The following is a 23947-nucleotide window of genomic DNA, read 5'->3' on the forward strand; positions in this document are numbered from 1 at the left end:
TTCAATTTTTTGTTAATCAAAACCTGTCAAACATTTGGCTTTTTTTTTGTTATTAGTTATTTATATTTATATGAACACTTGATAAATAAGACACTTTTGTTTTATTTTTCAAATGTTGCTTGAACTGGGTGACCTAGTAACCTCTGTGTGAAAGTCCAGCAATTGGTGTGGGATAGGTGGGGCAGGTTTGAGACTGATCTAAGGAATTAACAAGAAAAATACACTTTATTCTCAGCTGCCTCACCAATGTCTGTACGTGAATTAATAACTTTGATTTGCTAAATATTTCCAATATATGGCAGCATAAGACAACGAAGCATCAGTTATAGGCTACAAGCAGCAATATGATTGACATAAAATAGCATGCAACCAAATACTATATGTCCCATGATTTTCTAAAAAGGTCACTCATTACTTTAGTTATGTCACGGTTAACTAAGCCAGAACCCAGAAGCAGACCAGGACACGGTACGTGAGACAAAGGTGAGTGTTTATTAATAGAGTCCGAGTGAAGCTGAATAATCCAGGGAACCGAGCGGGTGGCGTGGATGGGTTGTTGAGGGTGCAGTGGTTGGTCCGGTACTGGCTCGGCAGCCGCCGACCATCAGGCAGAGGTTGGGTGAAGGTTCCGGGTGAGAGACTGCAGACAGAACAAAACGGAGGTCAGTACACAGCAAGTCAAAAAAAGGTGCAAAACAACAAAACTAACAATACTGGCTCAGAGACTGATACGCTGACAACATACTGTTCATGGCTAACGATCCGGCAGGAACTGGATGTTGGGCCAGAGCCTAAGAAGGGTGATGATCAGGACCAGGTGTGCAGATTGCTGATGGGATGCAGGTGCGGAAAACCAGAGCGCTCCCCGGAGCGTTCCCGAACCCTCGGGAAACTGGAGAATACGAGCAGGAACACTAGTCCCCAGACAGGACCCGACTCAGACAGCCGGGATCGTCACAGTACCCCCCCTCCGACGAACGCCACCGGGCGGACTTCCCGGAGCGCCAGGATGGAGGCGGTAGAAGTCACTGATGAGGTCTGCGTCTAGGACCTGTCGCCGCGGAATCCAACTCCTCTCTTCAGGGCCATACCCCTCCCAGTCCACGAGATACTGGAAACCCCGGCCCCGCCGTCTGGAATCCATGATGCGACGCACCGTGTAGGCAGGACCACCTCCGATCATCCGAGGAGGAGGAGGAGGAGGCGGAGGAGGCAACAGAGGACTGAGGAAGACAGGCTTGAGGCAGGAGACATGAAAGGTGGGATGGACTCTGAGCGTCCTCGGTAGTTTGAGTCGAACTGCCACTGGATTGATCACCTTCTCCACCACAAACGGACCAATGAACTTCGGTAACAACTTCCTAGACTCAGTCCGTAACGGAAGATCCCGTGTGGCCAACCAAACCCTATCTCCGATGGTATAGGTGGGAGCGGGAATCCGGCGACGATTCGCCTGGAGCTGATACCGGTCCGAAACTCTAAGGAGTGCCTTTCTGGCCCGATGCCAGGTCCGGTGGCAACGCCGAATATGGGCCTGAACAGAAGGCACTGAGAGCTCCTTCTCCTGAGAAGGAAACAGGGGAGGTTGGTAGCCATACAGGCACTGGAAGGGAGACATCCCAGTGGCAGATGTAGGAAGAGTATTGTGGGCATACTCAACCCAAGGCAACTGAGAGACCCAGGAGGTGGGGTTGGAAGAGACCAGACAGCGTAGCGTTGATTCCATCTTCTGGTTGGCTCTCTCCGCCTGACCATTGGATTGGGGGTGAAAACCAGATGTGAGACTGACCGTAGCTCCAATGGCCAAACAGAAGGACTTCCAGACAGCAGAGGTAAACTGAGGGCCACGGTCGGAAACGATATCACTGGGCAAACCGTGGACCCTGAAAACCTCCCTAACCAGGATCTCGGACGTCTCCGAGGCAGAGGGAAGCTTGGCAATTGGCACAAAGTGGGCGAACTTGCTGAATCTGTCCACGATAGTCAGAACGACCGTGTTCCCCTCAGAAGCGGGCAACCCCGTGACGAAGTCCAGGGCCAGATGCGACCATGGTCGCCGGGGAATAGGAAGGGGGTGAAGTAGTCCAGAGCTGGGCCGATTGGTACTCTTATTCTGCGCACACACTGGACAGGCAGCAACAAAACCCCGAGTATCCTCGGCCATGGCAGGCCACCAAAAACGTCTGCGAAGAAACGCCATAGTCCGAGCCACGCCAGGGTGACAAGCCATCTTGCTGGCGTGGGACCATTTGAGGACAGCAGGACGAACCGACTCAGGCACAAACAACCGACCGGGTGGACCGTTACCGGGACCGGGCTGAGTCCGAAGGGGCCGCCAGCACCTCCTCCTCAATCTTCCACATAACTGCTCCCACGACGCAGTTCCGGGGGAGGATTGTCTCGGTCTTGGACCCACTCTCCTCCGTCTTGGAGAACATCCGGGACAAGGCGTCCGCCTTGCCGTTCTTAGATCCGGGTCGGAACGTCAGGGCAAACTTGAATCGTCCGAAAAACAACGCCCACCTGGCCTGACGGGAGTTGAGACGTTTAGCCGATTGCACGTAAGCAAGATTCTTGTGGTCCGTCCAGACCATAAACGGTTGCTCCGCCCCCTCCAACCAGTGACGCCACTCCTCCAAGGCAAGTTTCACCGCGAGAAGCTCCCGGTTACCCACATCGTAATTCCTCTCCGCAGGCGAAAGGCGACGAGAGTAGTAGGCGCAGGGATGGAGTTTACTGTCCGTGGAGCATCGCTGCGACAGGATGGCGCCAACTCCCACATCAGACGCGTCCACTTCAACGACGAACTGACGGGCCGTGTCCGGTTGAGAGAGAATCGGTGCGTTGGTGAATCGCCTCTTCAAATCCAGAAACGCTCGATCCGCCTCCGGATTCCACTTGAAGGTCCTGATGCTGGAAGTCAAGGCAGTTAACGGAGCGGCCACACGGCTGTAATCCCGGATGAATCTGCGGTAGAAATTCGCAAACCCCAAAAATCTCTGGAGCTGCAATCTCGTACCGGGCTGGGCCCATTCCAGAACCGCTCTAACCTTCTCCTGGTCCATCCTAATCTCTCCCCTGGAGATGATGTACCCGAGAAAGGATGTCGTGTGGGCGTGAAACTCGCACTTCTCGGCCTTCACAAACAGGCGATTCTCCAACAATCGCTGCAGAACCTGCCGGACATGCTGGACGTGGTCGGAAGGTTCCTTCGAGAAGATCAGAATGTCATCCAGGTAAACAAACACAAAGAGACCGATCATATCTCTCAGGACGTCGTTCACCATACTCTGGAATACCGCTGGAGCATTGGTCAGTCCAAACGGCATCACCTGATACTCGAAGTGACCCATCGGTGTATTGGAACCCGTCAACCACTCGTCCCCCTCTCTGATCCGGACCAGGTGATACGCATTGCGTAGGTCTAGCTTGGTGAACACCGTAGCACCCTGTAAGGAGTCGAAGGCAGAACTCATCAAGGGCAGGGGATACTTGTTCTTGACCGTGATGTCATTCAACCCCGATAATCAATACACGGTCGAAGAGAGCCATCCTTCTTACCCACAAAGAAGAATCCTGCCCCCAGGGGTGATGACGAGGGACGAACGAGACCAGCAGCTAGGGACTCCTTGATGTAGGTCTCCAACGCCTCACGTTCAGGTCGGGAGATACTGTATAACCTTCCCTTGGGGTAGACAGCTCCAGGGACCAGGTTGATGGCACAATCATATGGTCGGTGGGGGAGGGAGTGACAGAGCCTTCTGCTTACTGAAAACTTCCCCCAAATCGTGATATGTCTCGGGAACCAGGGACAAATCTGGGGGTTTAGCCTCAATCACCTGACTGGGAACCGAATGGGGGCAGGCAGTCTTGAGACAGTTAGCATGACAATCAAGGCTCCAACTCGTTACCTTGCCCGTCACCCAATCGAACGTGGGATTGTGTTCCTTCAGCCAGGGGTATCCAAGGACCAGAGGAACATGGGAAGACGGCAGAATGAAGAATGAAATCATCTCAGAATGATTCCCCGACAACCGCATCTTAACCGGTTCGGTCCTCATCGTGATACGTGCCAGACTACTGCCGTTCAGAGTGGTAGCTTCAATGGCTTCCGGCAATTGCTCCTTGGAAAGCCCCAGCTGTTCCACCAACTCGGCATCTAGAAAGCTTCCATCGGCCCCTGAATCGATAAAAGCGTTAATCGCTAAGCTCTGATTCCTGTTCATAAGGGTAGCCGGGAAACGGGGTCTGACAGAGGTATTGAGAGGTCGAAACTGGCTCGCTAAAAGTCCTCCCAACTTTAGCGAGCCGCGCAGTTTGACGAACCCGACTGGATCCTGAGAAGCTGATCGGTTGGACGGAACCCATTGCTTCTCCCTCCTTCGCTCTCGGACTCGATTATCCACCCGAATAGACAAAGCTACCAAGCTGTCCAGGTCACTAGGCTCCGGATAGGAGATCAACTCATCCTTGAGCTGCTCCGACAGACCCTGGTAAAAGGCCGCTTGCAGAGACTCCTCGTTCCACCCACTCTCCACAGCCAACGTCTTGAACTCGATCACGAAGTCGGCCACGCTGCGAGTTCCTTGGCGAAGCGAAAACAGGCGCCTAGCTGCGTCCCTCCCTCGGACGGAATGGTCGAAGAGCTTCCTCATCTCGGCCGTGAACCCCTGGTATGAAGCCATGCAGGGATCCTGTCGTTCCCAAACGGCTGAAGCCCACTCCAGCGCTCGACCACGCAGCAACTCAATCACAAAGGCTATCCTAGCCTTGTCTGTGGCATAAGAGTAGGGCTGTAGATCGAACACTAGTCCACACTGCATAAGGAAGGAACGGCATCTTCCCAGCTCTCCCTCATACTTATCCGGCGTCGGAACCTTGGGCTCACGGATGGACACAGCTTCAGAAGCGGCAGGCGAGATGGGTGAAACCGGTAGTGGATCCTCCACCGGACACTGGCGTTGGTTCTGGACCTCCGTCAGACCGGTAGAAAGGTTCCGAACTGACAACGCGATCTCCTGTAGTACCGTGCTATGATGGCCCAACATCTTCTCCTGCTGGGTAATAGCATGGCGAACAGAGTCCAGGTCCGCTGGGTTCATTACTGGCCGGATCGTTCTGTCACGGTTAACTAAGCCAGAACCCAGAAGCAGACCAGGACACGGTACGTGAGACAAAGGTGAGTGTTTATTAATAGAGTCCGAGTGAAGCTGAATAATCCAGGGAACAGAGCGGGTGGCGTGGATGGGTTGTTGAGGGTGCAGTGGTTGGTCCGGTACTGGCTCGGCAGCCGCCGACCATCAGGCAGAGGTTGGGTGAAGGTTCCGGGTGAGAGACTGCAGACAGAACAAAACGGAGGTCAGTACACAGCAAGTCAAAAAAAGGTGCAAAACAACAAAACTAACAATACTGGCTCAGAGACTGATACGCTGACAACATACTGTTCATGGCTAACGATCCGGCAGGAACTGGATGTTGGGCCAGAGCCTAAGAAGGGTGATGATCAGGACCAGGTGTGCAGATTGCTGATGGGATGCAGGTGCGGAAAACCAGAGCGCTCCCCGGAGCGTTCCCGAACCCTCGGGAAACTGGAGAATACGAGCAGGAACACTAGTCCCCAGACAGGACCCGACTCAGACAGCCGGGATCGTCACAAGTTAGCTATATATCTCGTATTAGGCCTGTGATGCTTTTGGAAGAGCAATTAAATAGTGACTATAGCAGGTGTTGAACCCCTGGTAAATAATCACTAGTCAGATGCGCTAACCACAACCCTAGTATACATGCATTATAAAATATTGGGAGTAAACTACCTCGGAATAGATAAGACAAGAGTGCGTCTTCCAGCCCGCCATTAAATTTCATCATGCAACCCTCCCGGTTAGCAAATGTACCTCAACATGCCCCTCGCTTGTGCTAGAAGGCAGAGTGCTCGCTGCTGGTTGATGAATCTGACAATGAATGTACTAGGAAAATACGTTTTTCTCGACCAGATGTGCCTAAATTAATGTTCAGGCTTATTGATCATCGTTATAGTAATGAAGTATAATTTCAAAACATGAGCATAAAAACAGCTAATAATAATAAACATGAATCATCATTATATTACTTCACAGTAATCTGTTAAATGCTTTTTCAGTCGTTCCTCTTGCGTTAGCAGTGTGGAAAGGGACAGTAAAAAGCGTGTGCAGGAGTTTTCCTGTGAGGGGGAGTGGTGGTGTATCCAGGGAGAAAACTAAACTAACCTTCTGAAATGTCATTCATGGTCTTATGCTGCCATCTATTGGAATTATTTAGAAACTGCAGTAGTACTGAATAAAGTGTATATCCTTACTAAAGTAGTAATTACTCAGAATTACAAAATATGACATTTTCTAGTTCATTTTACCACTTACAACCATAAAATAACCATTTATAGCATGACAAACAATGAAACTGACATAAACCAAAAACACCATACATTTAGTTAACTATATATATATATATATATATATATATATGTATATATATATATATATATATATATATATATATATATATATATATATATATATATATATTTATATATATACTATTTATTTAGATGGGTGACATTATCTGCCAAAGTAACACCACTGTAGATAAAGAAGAGCTCTCCAGTAGGTGTACCAAGTAGATGAGAGATGTAATGTTTGTCTCTGTTGTGTTGAAGCCCAATCAAGCAGGAGAGACCAGCCTCCCCTGTACCCAGCTGTGTGTCCATGAAGAGTGACTCGTCTATGGCTCACCCTCTATACTTCCGAGAGGGAGACTTTTCTACTGAACAAAGGTAAGAAGAACTCATGGGTCATGGTCAGTTAAACAACACTGTCTCTAGTCATTTCTCCTCTCCCATTTTACCATTTCGTTTTGTTGTTTTCATAATCCATAGGCTAAACCTTTTTTCCATTTTCATAGTCCTAAAACAATATTAAACTAACACAACATTCCCTGTGTGTGTGTGTGTGTGTGTGTGTGTGTGTGTGTGTGTGTGTGTGTGTGTGTGTGCACTCCCTGGATGAGGAGATGTAATCTCTATCCTGATTGCCTAGTCACTTCTACCCCTACCTACATGTACATATTACCTCAACTACCTTGTACCCCTGGACATTGACTCAGTACTGGTACTCCTTGTATATAGTCTAGTTATTACCTCAATTACCTGGTACCCCTGTACATTGACTCAGTACTGGTACTCCTTGTATATAGTCTAGTTATTACCTCAACTACCTCATTCCCCTGCACATTGACTCAGTACTGGTACTCCTTGTATATAGTCTAGTTATTACCTCAACTACCTGGTACCCCTGCACATTGACTCAGTACTGGTACTCCTTTATATAGTATAATTATTACCTCAACTACCTGGTACCCTTGCACAGGTGGAGATTAAACGCAAATCCGACCATCACCCCTGGTGAGACAAAACCGCGACTCGTCAGTGAAGAGCACTTTTTGCCAGTCCTGTCTGGTCCTGCGACTGTGGGTTTGTGCCCATAGGCGACGTTGTTGCCGGTGATGTCTGGTGAGGAATTGCCTTACAACAGGGCTACAAGCCCTCAGTCCAGTCTCTCTCAGCCTACTGCGGACAGTCTGAGCACTGATGTAGGGATTGTGAGTTCCTGGTGTAACTCGAGCAGTTGTTGTTGCCATCCTGTACCTGTCCCACAGGTGTGATGTTCGGATGTACCGATCCTGTGCAGGTGTTCTTACACGTGGTCTGCCACTGCGAGGACGATCAGCTGTCCGTCCTGTCTCCCAGTAGCGCTGTCTTAGGCGTCTCACAGTACGGACATTGCCATTTATTGTCCTGGCCACATCTGCAGTCCTCATGCCTCCTTGCAGCATGCCAAAGGCACGGTCACGCAGATTAACAGGGACCCTGGGCATCTTTCTTTTGGTGTTTTTCAGAGTCAGTAGAAAGGCCTCTTTAGTGTCCTAGGTTTTCATAACTGTGACCTTAATTGCCTACCGTCTGTAAGCTGTTAGTGTTTTAACGACCGTTCCACAGGTGCATGTTCATTAATTGTCTATGGTTCATTGAACATGCATGGGAAACAGTGTTTAAACCCTTTACAATGAAGATCTGTGAAGTTATTTGGATTTTTACGAATTATCTTTGAAAGACAGGGTCCTGAAAAAAGGGGACGTTTCTTTTTTGCTGAGTTTATGAGTTCATGGCCATTATTGCCAGATCATTCTTCAAGATGTTCAAATATTCATAGATGACCAGCAGGGTCAAATAATAATCACTGTGGTTATAGAGGTTGCAACAGGTCAGCACCTCAGGAGTAAATGTCAGTTGCCTTTTCATAGTCCAGTATTCAGAAGTCGATACAGCAAGTGTGGTAGAGAGGGAGAGAGAGAGAGAGGGAGATAGAGAGGGGGGGAGAGAGAGGGAGAGAGAGAGGGTCAAAACAGCAGGTTCGGGACAAGGTAGCACGTCCGGTGAACAGGTCAGGGTTCCATAGCCGCAGGCAGACCAGTAGAAACTGGATCAGCAGCACGACAAGGTTGGACGTCCGGTGGAGCATGTATCGATACTGATAGGATCGAAAGAAAGGGAGCGCTGCTCTCAGATCAGCTTTCTCCATTCAAATATTTCCTTAACATTAATAGAACTCAATTGATTGAACATGAAATGTATTTTAATTTGATTGAAATAGGCCTATAGCCTACTGTTTATATTTTAATGCAGTTATCTCGGTTTTCATTTGAAGCATCATTTTATACGTTGCTTGTTTGCATCAATTGCAAAGACATTTGCAACTTTGTATTTGTAGTCAACTTTGTTCTGAATTTATCAGCGGTCACAGAGAGATGGATAAACTATGTGATTCTATGTTTAGGGGAGATCTTCTATGTTTAATGTGAAGCGGGTGGGCAAAAAAAGCTTCTAACGATTCACAACTCAAAACAATATTAAACAAACACAACATTACCTGTGTGTGTGTGTGTGTCTGTGAGTGTGTGTGTGTGTGTGTGTGTGTGTGAGTGTGTGTGTGTGTGTGTGTCTGTGAGTGTGTGTGTGTGTGTGTGTGTGTGTGTGTGTGTGTGTGTGCGTGTGGGTGTGTGTGCACTCCCTGGATGAGGAGATGTAATCTCATGTTTTGTCCACAGAAACCAACAGGAGAGATCAGAGTCAGAGATTCTCAGTGGTCAGTCTTCCCAGAGTCATGAAACAGACCTGGCCTCCATATTCAGTGTATGTGGTCCTGTTATGTACATTTGTTTTTGCTTACCTCAAGTAAAGTTGATCTGTCAATCATTCATTCATGTGTTAATGAGAAAGCATTTAGTCTCTTGCTTAACTTATTTACTTGATTTATTTCAGTTGCTTGAAGAGAATATTATAACATTTGTGAAGAACGAGCTGAAGATGTTCAAGAGGATTCTTAGTCCAGAACTCCCAGAAGGCTTTGAGAGTCAGAAGCAGGATAAGGAAGCGGTGGATGCTGAAGATGAGAAGCAGGAGAGCAGTGCCAGAGAGGGGGCTCTGAAGATCACACTGCACGTCCTGAGGAAAATGAACCAGAAGGAGCTTGCTGACACACTGGAGAAAAGTAAGAGCTGTCTGCCTCATGTTGAATGCTGTTTTAGAACATTTAAAAGCTGTAGCTAAAGTACAGCTAAAGTAGCTGTGTAACTAAATGATATTGTAGCAGCCTTAACGCAACACCTAGTGACCTCATCAAGTAGCAGCAGGGATGTGTTGTGTTGATTAATTAGGAGAGAGAGAGAGAGAGAGAGAGAGAGAGAGAGAGAGAGAGAGAGAGAGAGAGAGAGAGCGAGAGAGAGAGAGAGAGAGATAATACCAATAATAATATAATCAGTCACACTAGTCTGTAATGCATTATGAAAACATTTACACATTTATACAGTCAATTAAGCGAAGCAATGATTATAATTAAAAAATGTATAACAGTCCTAGAATACTGTAGGCATTAAAACAGACGTAATATTAATATCCTCTGTGTTATTTCTTCATTCAGATGAGCTTGCTGTGATTTGCCAACGTGAACTCAAATCTAATCTAAAGAAGAGGTTTCAATGTGTATTTGAGGGGATCGCTAAACAAGGAAACCCAACACTTGTCAATAAGATCTACACAGAGCTCTACATCACAGAGGGTGGAACAGGAGAGGTCAATAATGAACTTGAGCTGAGACAGATTGAGACAACAACCAGGAAACAAACAACACCAGAGACTGCAATCAAATGTAACGACATCTTCAAACCCTTAACTGGACAAGACAAACTTATCAGAACTGTGCTGACAAAGGGAGTCGCTGGCATTGGAAAAACAGTCTCTGTGCAGAAGTTCATTCTGGACTGGGCTGAAGGAAAAGCAAATCAGGATGTCCAATTTGTATTTTCATTCCCTTTTCGGGAGCTGAATTTGATGAAAATGGAAAAACACACTTTGATTAAACTTCTCAATCACTTCTCAATGGAAACCAAAGAATCAAGAATCTCCAACTACAACAAGTACAAAGTTCTGTTCATCTTTGATGGTCTGGATGAGTGCCGACTGCCCCTAGACTTCCAGAAGAACAAGATCTGTTGTGACGTCACAGAGTCAACCTCAGTGGATGTTCTGCTGACAAACCTCATCAAGGGAAATCTGCTTCCCCTCTGCTCTCCTCTGGATAACTACCCGACCTGTAGCAGCCAATAAGATCCCTTCAGCGTGTGTTGACCAGGTGACAGAGGTACGAGGGTTCAATGACCCACAGAAAGAGGAGTACTTCAGGAAGAGATTCAGTGATCAGGACCTGGCCAGCAGAATCATCTCACATATAAAGACATAAAGGAGCCTCCACATCATGTGCCACATTCCAGTCTTCTGTTGGATTTCTGCAATAGTCCTTGAACACATGCTGAAACATAAGAGAAAAGAGATGCCCAAGACTCTGACTGAGATGTACTCACACCTTGTGGAGTTTCATACCAAACAGAAGAATGAAAAGTATCTTGGGAAAGAAGAGACAGGTCCACACTGGAATAAAGAGAGCATTCTGTCATTGGGAAAACTGGCTTTTCAACAGCTTGTGAATGGCAATCTGATTTTCTATGAAGAAGACCTGAAAGAGACTGGCATTGATGTCAATGAAGCCTCAGTGTACTCAGGATTGTGCACACAGCTCTTTAAAGAGGAATGTGGGCTGTACCAGGACAAGGTGTACTGCTTCGTGCATCTGAGCATTCAGGAGTTTCTGGCTGCTGTATATGTGTTCCTCTCATTCATAAACAACAATGACAATCTAATGGCCAAACCTCAATCAACGTCCAGGAACTTTTGTGTGAGGATCAGACACAAGCGTAAAGGTACCTTATACAAGAGTGCTGTGGATGAAGCCTTACAAAGTGAGACAGGAAACCTGGACCTGTTCCTCCGCTTCCTTTTGGGCCTCTCACTGGAGTCCAATCAGAAGCACTTACGAGGTCTACTGACAAAGACAAGAAGCAGCTCACAGAGCCATGAAGAAACAGTCAAGTACATCAAGGAGAAGATCAGGGAGAATCCCTCTCCAGAGAGGTGCATCAATCTGTTCCACTGTCTGAATGAACTGAATGACCATTCTCTAGTGGAGGAGATCCAAAGCTACCTGAGATCAGGAAGTCTCTCAGAAGAAGAACTGTCACCTGCACAGTGGTCAGCGCTGGTCTTTGTGTTGCTGACTTCAGAAAAGGAGCTGGATGTGTTTGACCTGAAGAAATACTCCAGATCAGAGGAAGGTCTTCTGAGGCTGCTGCCAGTGTTCAAAGCCTCCAGAGCCGCTCTGTGAGTACATAAAATGACATTTAAGTACTAATCATCAGGAAGAAATATTCAGTTTAGAGAAATATATGTATTATTGAAAAACATATTGAATCAATGCATTGATGTTCACATTAGTATAACAATATGACCGTACCATTCTAGGAGACGGAAGATGAATCTATATGTTGTTTAAGAGAATAAACCAAATGCATCTGCCATTGTCCTTCTACACTACTGTTAAATTAACAGTGTGTTTGTGAAATCATGATGATCTCTTTGTCAGGCTATCAGGCTGTGGAGTCACAGAGGAAGGCTGTGCTTCTCTGGTCTCAGCTCTGAAGTCAAACCCCTCACACATGAGAGAGCTGGATCTGAGTAACAATGACCTGAAGGATTCAGGAGTGAAGCTGCTCTCTGCTGGACTGGGGAATCCCCACTGTAAACTTGAGACTCTGAGGTCAGTATTCCTGTAGTTGGTCAACAAGTGATAACTGTTCACCAGATCCACATGTGTTTACCAGGCACACACATTCCACACCATATGTGTTTGGACAATGAAGCTTACAGTTTTACATTTGGTGCTATGCTCCAGCATTTTGGATTTGAGTTAGAATGTTTCATAATAGGCAACAGTATGTAATGTCACCTTTTATTTGAGGTTTTTCATACATATCTGTTTTAGTGTTTAGATACGAAAGCACTTTATGTATCTAGTTCTCCCATTTGAAAAAGTCGTAATAATTTTGACAAATTCACTTATATTGTATTAAAGTAGTCATAAGTTTAGTATTTGGTCCCATATTCCTTACCTGCAGTGATTACATCAAGCTTGTGAATCTACAAACTTGTTGAATGCATTTGCAGTTTGTCTTGGTTGTGTTTTGGATTATGTTTTTCCCAATAGAAACTGAATGGTAAATAATGTCCTGTCATTTTGGAGTCACTTCACTTGTATTGTCAGTAAGAATAGAAGATGTTTCTGAACACTTCTACATTCATGTGGATGCTACCATGATTATGAATAATCATGAATGAATCGTGAATAATGACGAATGAGAAAGTTACAGAGGAACAAGGATCATACCCCCTCTGTTATTGGTAATGGTGAGAGGTTAGCATGTTTTGTTGTAGCCTCTGTAACTTTCTCACTCATTATTATTCATGATTCATTCATGATTATTCTTAGTCATGGCATCATCAGGATTAATTTAGTAGTGTTTAGAAACATGTTATCTACTCACTTAGACAGAAAATTACTCCAGTCATCATCCACCATTCAGTTACTATCGGGCAAAACATAACCCAAAACACAACCAAAACAAACTGCAAATGCAACCAACAAGTTTACAACCAAATACTCAACTTTTGACTACTTTAATGCAATATAAGTGAATTGGTCAGAATACTTATGACTTCTACAAATAGGGGGACAAGATACATAAAGTGCTTTCATTTCTAAATGGTGTGTCACGATCGTCATACATAGAGGAGGACCAAGGCGCAGCGTTGAATGTGAACATATCTTTTTATTACTGATCACACGATCAAAACAATAAACGAGAACGTGACGTCTACAGTTTCACACAAACCGAAATGAACAAGAAACAACAAACACAACGTGAAAGACAGATAGTTAAATATGGCTCCCAATCAGAGACAACGAGCCAACAGCTGACACTCGTTACCTCTGATTGGGAGTCACTCAAACAAAGAAATACAATAACCTAGACACACAACAAAACATAGAAACTAACACCCTGGCTCAACATACGAGAGTCCCCCGAGCCAGGGCGTGACAGTACCCCCCTAAAGGCGTGGACTCCGACCGCGCCACCGAAACACAACAGGGGAGGGACCGGGTGGGCAATCCGCCTAGGCGGCGGATCCGGCCCAGTGGAACAGGCACGTGCACGTGCCGGACCGACGCACGCACACCACTGGCTTGGTGTGGGGAACAGGCACGGGCCGTGCTGCACTGACGACGCACACCACTGGCTTGGTGTGGGGAGCAGGAGCGGGCCGGACAGGGCTGACGAAACGCCCCACAGACTTGGTGCTGGGAGCAGGAATGGGCCGGACCGGGCTGGCGACGCGCACCACAGACCTGGTGCGGAGAGCAGGAACGGGCAGAGCCGGGCTGACGAGACGCACCACAGACTTGACGCGGGGAGCAGGAATGGGCCGGACCGGGCTGGCGACGCGCACCACCGACCTGGTGCGGAGAGCAGGAACGGGCAGAGCCGGGCTGACGAGACGCATCACAGGCTTGATGCGGGGAGCAGGAATGGGCCGGACTGGGCTGGCGACGCGCACCACAGACCTGGTGCGGGGAGCAGGAACGGGCAGAGCCGGGCTGACGAGACGCGCCACAGGCTTGATGCAGGGAGCAGGAATGGGCCGGACTGGGCTGGCGACGCGCACCACAGACCTGGTGCGGGGAGCAGGAACGGGCAGAGCCGGGCTGACGAGACGCACCACAGACTTGATGCGGGGAGCAGGAATGGGCCGGACTGGGCTGGCGAGCGCGCACCACAGACCTGGTGCGGGGAGCAGGAACGGGCAGAGCCGGGCTGACGAGACGCACCACAGGCTTGATGCGGGGAGCAGGAATGGGCCGGACTGGGCTGGCGACGCGCACCACAGACCTGGTGCGGGGAGCAGGAACGGGCAGAGCCGGGCTGACGAGACGCACCACAGACTTGATGCGGGGAGCAGGAATGGGCCGGACTGGGCTGGCGACGCGCACCGCAGGTTCGGTGCGGGGAGCAGGAATAGACCGGACCGTACTGGGGACACACACCACTGGCTCTACACCGGGATCTGGAACGGGCCGGACCGGACTGGCAACACACGCCAGTACCTCTCGCCGTGCCTCTACTTCCTCCATCCCCTCTTCGACCAGTGGCCCCCGTAACCCGGCGGCCTTCTCCGGCAACCCACTGGGCCGCTCTATCGCGGCCTCCTGCTGGTCCGACGTCGTGAGCCCCCCTAAAAATTTTCGGGGCGTCTCTCCTACCCGTGGACCAGGTCTCCATATCCCTCGCCAGCCTCTCGCCCTTCTGCCATAATGTCAAGCCCTTGTCTTCCTCCCTCGGCTTAACCCAATCCAGGAGGCGAAGGAGATCTGTGAGGGATCTCCCTGGCGATGGCTCCTGGACACGCTGCTTGGTCCCATCTTGGTGGTTTCTTCTGTCACGATCGTCATACATAGAGGAGGACCAAGGCACAGCGTTGAAGGTGAACATATCTTTTTATTACTGATCACACGATCAAAACAATAAACGAGAACGTGACGTCTACAGTTTCACACAAACCGAAATGAACAAGAAACCACAAACACAACGTGAAAGACAGATAGTTAAATATGGCTCCCAATCAGAGACAACGAGCCAACAGCTGTCACTCGTTACCTCTGATTGGGAGTCACCCAAACAAAGAAATACAATAACCTAGACCCACAACAAAACATAGAAACTAACACCCTGGCTCAACATACGAGAGTCCCCCGAGCCAGGGCGTGACATGGTGAAACAGATATGTATTAAAATATCCTCAAATAAAAGGTGACATTATATACTGTCACCTCATATGAAACATTTGATCTCAAATCCAAAATACTGGAGTACAGAGCTACATTTAAAATGTTATCTTCACTGTCAAAATAGATATGGTGTGGACTGTATACTCAATATAATATAAATCTGATACCTCACTGTCTGTCTTTTGACTGATACTGCTTTTTAAACTGCTCTGGTCAGTCTACTCAAATATTTGTAATATGCATTTTTCTATCTACAAGCAATACTTTTGATAATTTGTCATTTCTAATAATGATACATTCATTTATGAATAGATATGGCAGGTTTCAGGACACTGATATATCTGAATATGTTGAAAAAATATACTTCCACTATTTTCACCACCAAAGAATAGCAGTGTGGTTTTATTATGATTTGACTCTTTGCAGGCTGTCAGGCTGTCTAGTCACAAAGGAAGGCTGTGCTTCTCTGGTCTCAGCTCTGAAGTCAAACCTCTCACACCTGAAAGAGCTGGACCTGAGCTACAATCACCCAGGAGACTCAGGAGTCAGACTGCTCTCTGCTGGACTGGAGGATCCACACTGCAGACTGGAGAAACTCAAGTATGTAGAGGGTCCACACTGGACACACACACACACACTGGACACACACACATTGGACATACACAAACACAAACACACACATACTGGTCACACATACACACACACTGGACATACACACACAAACACTTGACAAACACACACTGGACACACACACACACTGTACACATATACACACACACACACACACACACAGACTGGACACACACACACACTGGACACACACACACACTGGACACACACACTGTACACACACACACGCTGGGGACACACACACACACACACACACACACACACACACACACACTGGACACACACACTGGAAACACACACACACAGACACACTGGACACACACACACACACACACTCACTCACACTGGACACACACACACACACACACACACACACTGGACACACACACTATACACACACACACACACACACACACACACACACACACACACACACACACACACACACTGGACACACACACATTGGACACACACTAGACACACACTGGACACACACACACACACACACTAGACAAACACTGGACACACACACACACACACACACACACACACACACACTGGACACACACACACACTGGACACACACACACACACACTGGACAAACACACACTCACACTGGACACACACACACACACACACACACACACACAAAAGGAAACACACACACACACACACTGGACAAAGAACACACACACACACACACACACACACACACACACACACTGGACACAAACACGCTTGGACAAAGTTATATGCTGACTGTGTGTGTGTGTGTGTGTGAGTTAAGGTGTATCCCTCAATGACTGTCTGTTCTTCTGCTTACCGCTACAGTGTGGAACATGGTGGAGAGAACACAATGAAACCTTGACTTAGAAAATGTGAGTGTTGACTGCTGTGAAGAATATAACTAAGAATAAGTCTTAATTCAAGTGAAGTCAAAGTCAAAGACCATCATTACTTACTTGGTCATATTAAATATCAGCTGTAGTTCTACAGAAGCACAAATCAGGGACCCCAATGTTTACAAAGAGTTGCTTTGACAATGTGTGTGTCTGTGTGTGTGTGTGTGTTGCGTGTTCGTGTTACTTTAGAAATGTGTGTGTGTGTGTGTGTGCGTTCATGCATGAAAGTGTGAGTGTGTATGTGTATCCAGTGTGTATGTGTGTGTTCAGGATGTGTGTGTGTGTGTGTGTTCAGTGTGTGTGTGTGTTCAGGGTGTTTGTGTGTGTTCAGGGTGTGTGTGTTCAGGATGTGTGTGTGTGTTCAGGATGTGTGTGTGTGTCCAGTGTGTGCTCAGGATGTGTGTGTGTGTTCAGGATATGTGTGTGTGTGTGTTCAGTGTGTGTGTGTGTGTGTGTTTGTGTGTGTGTTCAGGATGTGAGTGTGAGTGTGTATCCGGTGTGTGTGTGTGTGTGTGTGTTTGTTCAGGATGTGTGTGTGGTGTTCAGTGTGTGTGTGTGTGTGTTCAGGATGTGAGTGTGTATCCGGTGTGTGTGTGTTTGTTCAGGATAAGTGTGTGTGTGTGTTCAGTGTGTGTGTGTGTGTGTGTGTGTGTTTGTGTGTGTGTTCAGGATGTGAGTGTGAGTGTGTATCCGGGTGTGTGTGTGTGTGTGTGTGTGTGTTTGTTCAGGATGTGTGTGTGTGTGTTCAGTGTGTGTGTGTGTGTGTGTTCAGGATGTGAGTGTGTATCCGGTGTGTGTGTGTGTGTGTGTGTGTGTGTTCAGGATATGTGTGTGTGTGTGTGTGTGTGTTTGTGTGTGTGTTCAGGATGTGAGTGTGAGTGTGTATCCGGTGTGTGTGTGTGTGTGTGTGTGTGTGTGTGTGTGTGTGTTTGTTCAGGATGTGTGTGTGTGTGTTCAGTGTGTGTGTGTGTGTGTGTGTGTGTGTTCAGGATGTGAGTGTGTATCCGGTGTGTGTGTGTGTGTGTTCAGGATGTGTGTGTGTATTCAGGATATGTGTGTGTGTCCAGTGTGTGTTCAGGATGTGTGTGTGTGTGTGTTCTGTGTGTGTGTGTGTGTGTTCAGGATGTGAGTGTGAGTGTGTATCCGGTGTGTGTGTGTGTGTGTTCAGGATATGTGTGTGTGTTCAGTGTGTGTGTGTGTGTGTTCAGGATGTGTGTGTGTGTTCAGTGTGGGTGTGTGGGTGTGTGTGTTCAAGGATGTGTGTGTGTGTGTGTGTGTGTGTTCAGGATGATGATGATTTGTAATATTGTGTCTGGTTTTATCCATCAGATGTCTGTGATCTCACACTGGACCTAAACACAGTAAACAGATGCCTCTCTCTGTCTGAGGAGAACAGAAAGGTGACATGTAGGAGAGAGGAGCAGCCGTATCCTGATCACCCAGAGAAATTTAAGGACTGTGAACAGCTGCTGTGTAGAGAGGGTCTGACTGGACGCTGTTACTGGGAGGTAGAGTGGAGTGGGAAAGGGGCTGATATAGGAGTGACATATAAAGGAATCAGCAGGAGAGGAAGGGGTAGTGACAGTAGGATTGGATACAATGACAAGTCCTGGAGTCTGGACTGCTCTGACAACAGTTACTCTGCCTGTCACAATAATAATCACACTACCATAGACGTCCCCTCCTCCAGCTCCCACAGAGTAGGAGTGTATCTGGACTGGCCAGCCGGCACTCTGTCCTTCTACAGAGTCTCCTCTGACACACTGACCCACCTGAACACATTCTACACCACATTCACTGAGTCCGTCTATCCAGGGTTTAGGGTTTATAATGTTGACTCCTCAGTGTCCCTGTAAATAATAACCATGGTAACACTGACACACACACACACACACACACACACAAACTGGACACACACTGGACACACACACACACATTCACACTGGACACACACACACACACTGCACAAACACACACACACACACTGGACACACACACACACACACACACTGGACACACACACACACTCACACTGGACACACACACTGCACACTGCACACACACACACAAACACACAATTGAGACACACACACTGGACACACACACACTGGACACAAACACTAGGTACACACACACACACACACACACACACACACACTGGGCACACACACACACACACTGGACACACACAGACACACACTGGACACACACACACACACACACACACACACACACTGGACACACACACATGCTGGACACACAAACACTGGACACACACACACTGGGTACACACACACACACACACTGGACACACACACACCAACACACACTGGACACACACACACACACGCACACATACACACACTGGACACACACACTGGACACATACACACTGGACACACACACCGGACACACAAACACTGGACACACACACACACACACACACACACTCACACATACACACACAGGACACACACAGGAGACACACACACTGGACATACACACACACTGGACACACACACACACACACTGGACACACACACACTGGACACACACACACTGGACACACACACACCGGACACACACACACACACCGGACACACACACACACACAGGACACACACACACACACTGGACACACACTCACAGGACACACACACACACACACACACATACTGGACACACACACAGACACACACTGGACACACACACACACACTGGACACACACACATGCTGGACACACAAACACTGGACACACACACACTGGGTACACACACACACACACACACACACTGGACACACACACACACACTGGACACACACACACCAACACACACTGGACACACACACACACACGCACACATACACACACTGGACACACACACTGGACACATACACACACTGGACACACACAGGAGACACACACACTGGACACACACACACACACACTGGACACACACACACACCAGACACACACACACACACAGGACACACACACACACACTGGACACACACACTGGGTACACACACACACACGCACACACACTGGACACACACACTGGACACACACGCACACATACACACACTGGATACACACACTGGACACACACACACACACACACACTGGACACACACACACACACACAGGAGACACACACACTGGACACTCACAAACACTGGACACACACACACTGGACACACACACACACACTGGACACACACACAGGAGACACACACACACACACATATTGGACACACACACACACACACACACACTGGACACACACACACACACTCTGGATACACACACACACACACACACACTCACACATCTTCCTATAATAGTGAGGACCTTGACACAGGACCTTCAAATGAGGACCATCATTTCTGATAGAATTGGGAACAAACAGACTCCTCATTCCAGCACTAAGTTTCCAACAAACACAGACATCACTTCAAAACCTGATAAACTCCAATGAACAAATAGACATGCAGGGCACTAGTCTAGTGAGGACCAGTGGTTGCTAGGCAGTTTCTGGATCCCAGGTTCCAGAACAGCTTCTATCCCAGTTCTATCTGCATGTTAAATCAAGGAACCTAAACTGTTTTCATCAGACTTTTAGAAAATCACTGATTTTTTTTCCTTTTATGATCTTTTACCACTTTGCATGTTTTATTGATGTTCTTATGATATATTTTACTGTTTGTGTGTACGTACCACATGAGGTTGGTGGGACCGTAGTTGGGGAGGACAGGCTTGTAATGGCTGGAGCGGATAAGTGGAATGGTATCAAATACATGGTTTCCATGTGTTTGATGCCATTTAATTGTCTCCGTTCCAGCCATTATTATGAGCCGTCCTCCCCTCAGCAGCCTCCACTGGTATGTACTGTCCTATATGAGCTCCAACAAGGAATTACAACGTATGTATTACTTTTAATACCTGCAAATGGCAAATAAACTACTTGAACTCCTTATGAGTGTCTGCAGCCGACTAGGCTGTTGCCGTCTGACAAGATGCCATCTGACATTACAGGAATATTCAGCAAATGTTGATGAATACACCCAAAGCAACATGCAGTCTTTCCCCTAGACTCCCATGAAGTTATAGTGGGACGTTATGAGTTGACGTTAAGGTAACATACTCAGAACATACTGCACTTGTTTTATACTGTTTTAGATGTATCCTCTGTTTAACCATTTAAACTCTTACAATAACACTGTTAAAATACCAATGGGATAATTTGTTGCATATATTTTATGTTGAAAAACGAATTGTATAATTGTATATGGACATATGCTCCATAATTGTACAATTGTACATGGATATATTGTACTTTTCATAATAAAAAAGCACGTTAATTGTCAAAACAATGTTGTTATCGATTTTACATTGCCTCTCCCAGTCACAGGTTGACGTTTTGTCATGGATCTTGCCCTGGAGGCAGAACTGCGCGATTTCCTCTAGATATGACAGCTGCAAAGTCAAAATTGGCTATATCGTAAACATTTGTGGAAATTAATTGTGTTGTATGGTCTTAATTTAAGGTAAGGATTAGCAGTGAGGTTAAGGTTAGCATTAAAATCAGATATTATTACTTTATGCCTGTGCCAGCTAGTGACCACTTTGCAGAACTGCCTCCAGGGCAAGATTCATGACAATAAATGGCAACCTGCCTCCCAGTCATCCCCTCCCTATCTCTACAAGGCTGCAGGACATGCAAGCTAGTGATGCGGGGGTTGTCTCATAACCCACAGTCCCCAGGAGGGTGGGTGGCAGGCAGGTTCAATACAGAGAAAACAATAGACTACATAAGAAAAATTCATCAATGGATCATTATTGTGCAATTTACACTAAGTGGACAAAACATTAAGGACACCTGCTCTTTCCATTACAGACTGAGCAGGTGAATCCAGGTGAAAGCTATGATCCCTTATTGATGTCACTTGTAGATGAAGGGGACGGGACAGTTAAAGAAGGATGTTTCAGCCTGGAGACAATTGAGACATGGATTGTGTGTGTGTGCCATTCAGAGGGTGAATGGGCAAGACAAAATATTTAAGTGGCTTCAAACGGGGTATGGTAGTAGGTGCCAGGCACACCGGTTTGTGTCAAGAACTGCAACGCTGCTGGGTTTTTCACGCTCATGGTACACCACACAAAGGACATCCAGCCAACTTGACACAACTGTGGGAAGAATTGGCGTCAACATGGGCCAGCATCCCTGTGGAACGCTTTCAACACCTTGTAGAGTCCATGTCCCGATGAATTGAGGCTGTTCTGAGGGCAAAAGTGGGGCGGTAACTCAATATTAGGAAGGTGTTTGATATAACGTCTTTTGATACAGCATTTATTAATGTCTTTAAAGTCATCAGCTGTAGGTGAGAGAGAGGAGAAGGACACGCCATGTGTTGTGTCGGTCACGGATGGGGGGCCAGAAGGTCGGCGTGCCAAGATAGATTAGGGGCCACTGTTGCTAATCTTAGAAAGAGTACGTGATGGAATGGCCTGGCTAGGGTGCCACACGATACTATGTACAGGGATCCTATTGTAGGAGATGAGTGACACTCAATAATGGTTGGCAACTGTGGGATGGAAGTAGCTCGGAGAGCATTATATAAACTGAGAGGTTTTCTATGGAAGTCATTCAGATGACAAGAGGCTAAGCCCGTACCGCTTGTCATTGAATCCAGGACTGTAACCATTAAATAACAATGAATCAACTCTCCATCTAAGTGGTCGACTACTCTCTTACATCCTGAAGTACGAGATACCAGAGAAACTCGTCATAACAGTGTTGTGAATATTTAGTCCACTCAGTGTATAACCTGTAGCTACACTGTGCAGTTAGCACCTTAACAGACGTCCCCTGTCTTTATCAGCATCATAAAAGATGACAGTATTTCAACCACATCAAATATGCATCCAAGCCAAAGACTAATGACACAGGAGTGGTATCTGATTCTACACTATAGGAACCATTTCAAGTGGTTATGAGAGGTCATATTATTTCATATGAGTCTGGCATTAAAAAAAGGGAATGACATGTGACTGGAGGAGATCGCCTGCCCAACATCCTCTATTCTGACCAACAGAGACAAATCCAGTCCCTTTGAACTACCTAGATCTGTCCAGCAGGGTTGCCCACTCAGTCCTCTGTTCTTCGCTGTCTCCCTTGAACCCCTGGCGATACAAATAAGGGATCATCCTAATATCCAAGGTCTTAAAGTAGGAAACATAGAAAGCATCATTTCGTTATATGCAGACGATGTGCTTTTATACCTCTCAGACCCAGTAGCCTCTGTCCCTAACCTACTAGACTTAATCAATTCATTTGGCAAACAATCTGGAAATGCAATAAATTGGGGAAAAAGTGACCCCATGTGTATCTCAGATAATTGTACAACAAGTGAGCTAGAGAGGATACCATTTAAAGTGGTGTATGATCACTTAACTTACCTGGGTCTAAACATACCTAGAAACCCAAAGTTTATCTTCAAGCTTAACTACAGTGATCTGGTTGCAAAGCTAAAACAAAACATAGAGAGCTGGGGAATATTGCCTCTTTCTATGATGGGGCGCATTAATGCCATAAAAATGGTTTCTCTTCCCAGGTTCCTTTTGTAACCAACTTCACATATCCCCCCAGAAGAAAGGCACACGGACACCCACAATTCAGGTTGACTCAGGTTTTATCTGCAGTAAAATATATCAAACAGTGATGACAGGCATTGACAGGACGGTCACAGCCTAACGTTCACTGGTTAGGTAGGACACAATATATATTTTAGATAGGAGCAACAGTAGTGAAACATACCCTCAATGTGAAGTCATATTAATCCATAAATACAGAGCACAAGTACAACCCTTTTATATAAACCTTTTTAAGGTAGTAAGAAAATAAACATTCACTTAGTTTCAATAAGTCACCTGCTGGCAATAGCTAGCGTGACGTTGTAGTGCAGTGACCAACAGTGCTAGTTAGCTCATCATTAACATGGCTAGCTAAGCCAGCAAAAACTTGGTTCACTTGCTGAAATAGGTCTTCAATACATTAACGGCAAAATAAATATATACATTGCCACATTT

The sequence above is a fragment of the Coregonus clupeaformis genome, unplaced genomic scaffold (genome assembly GCF_020615455.1).
Source record: "Coregonus clupeaformis isolate EN_2021a unplaced genomic scaffold, ASM2061545v1 scaf0017, whole genome shotgun sequence".
NCBI classification, from domain to species: Eukaryota; Metazoa; Chordata; class Actinopteri; order Salmoniformes; family Salmonidae; genus Coregonus; species Coregonus clupeaformis.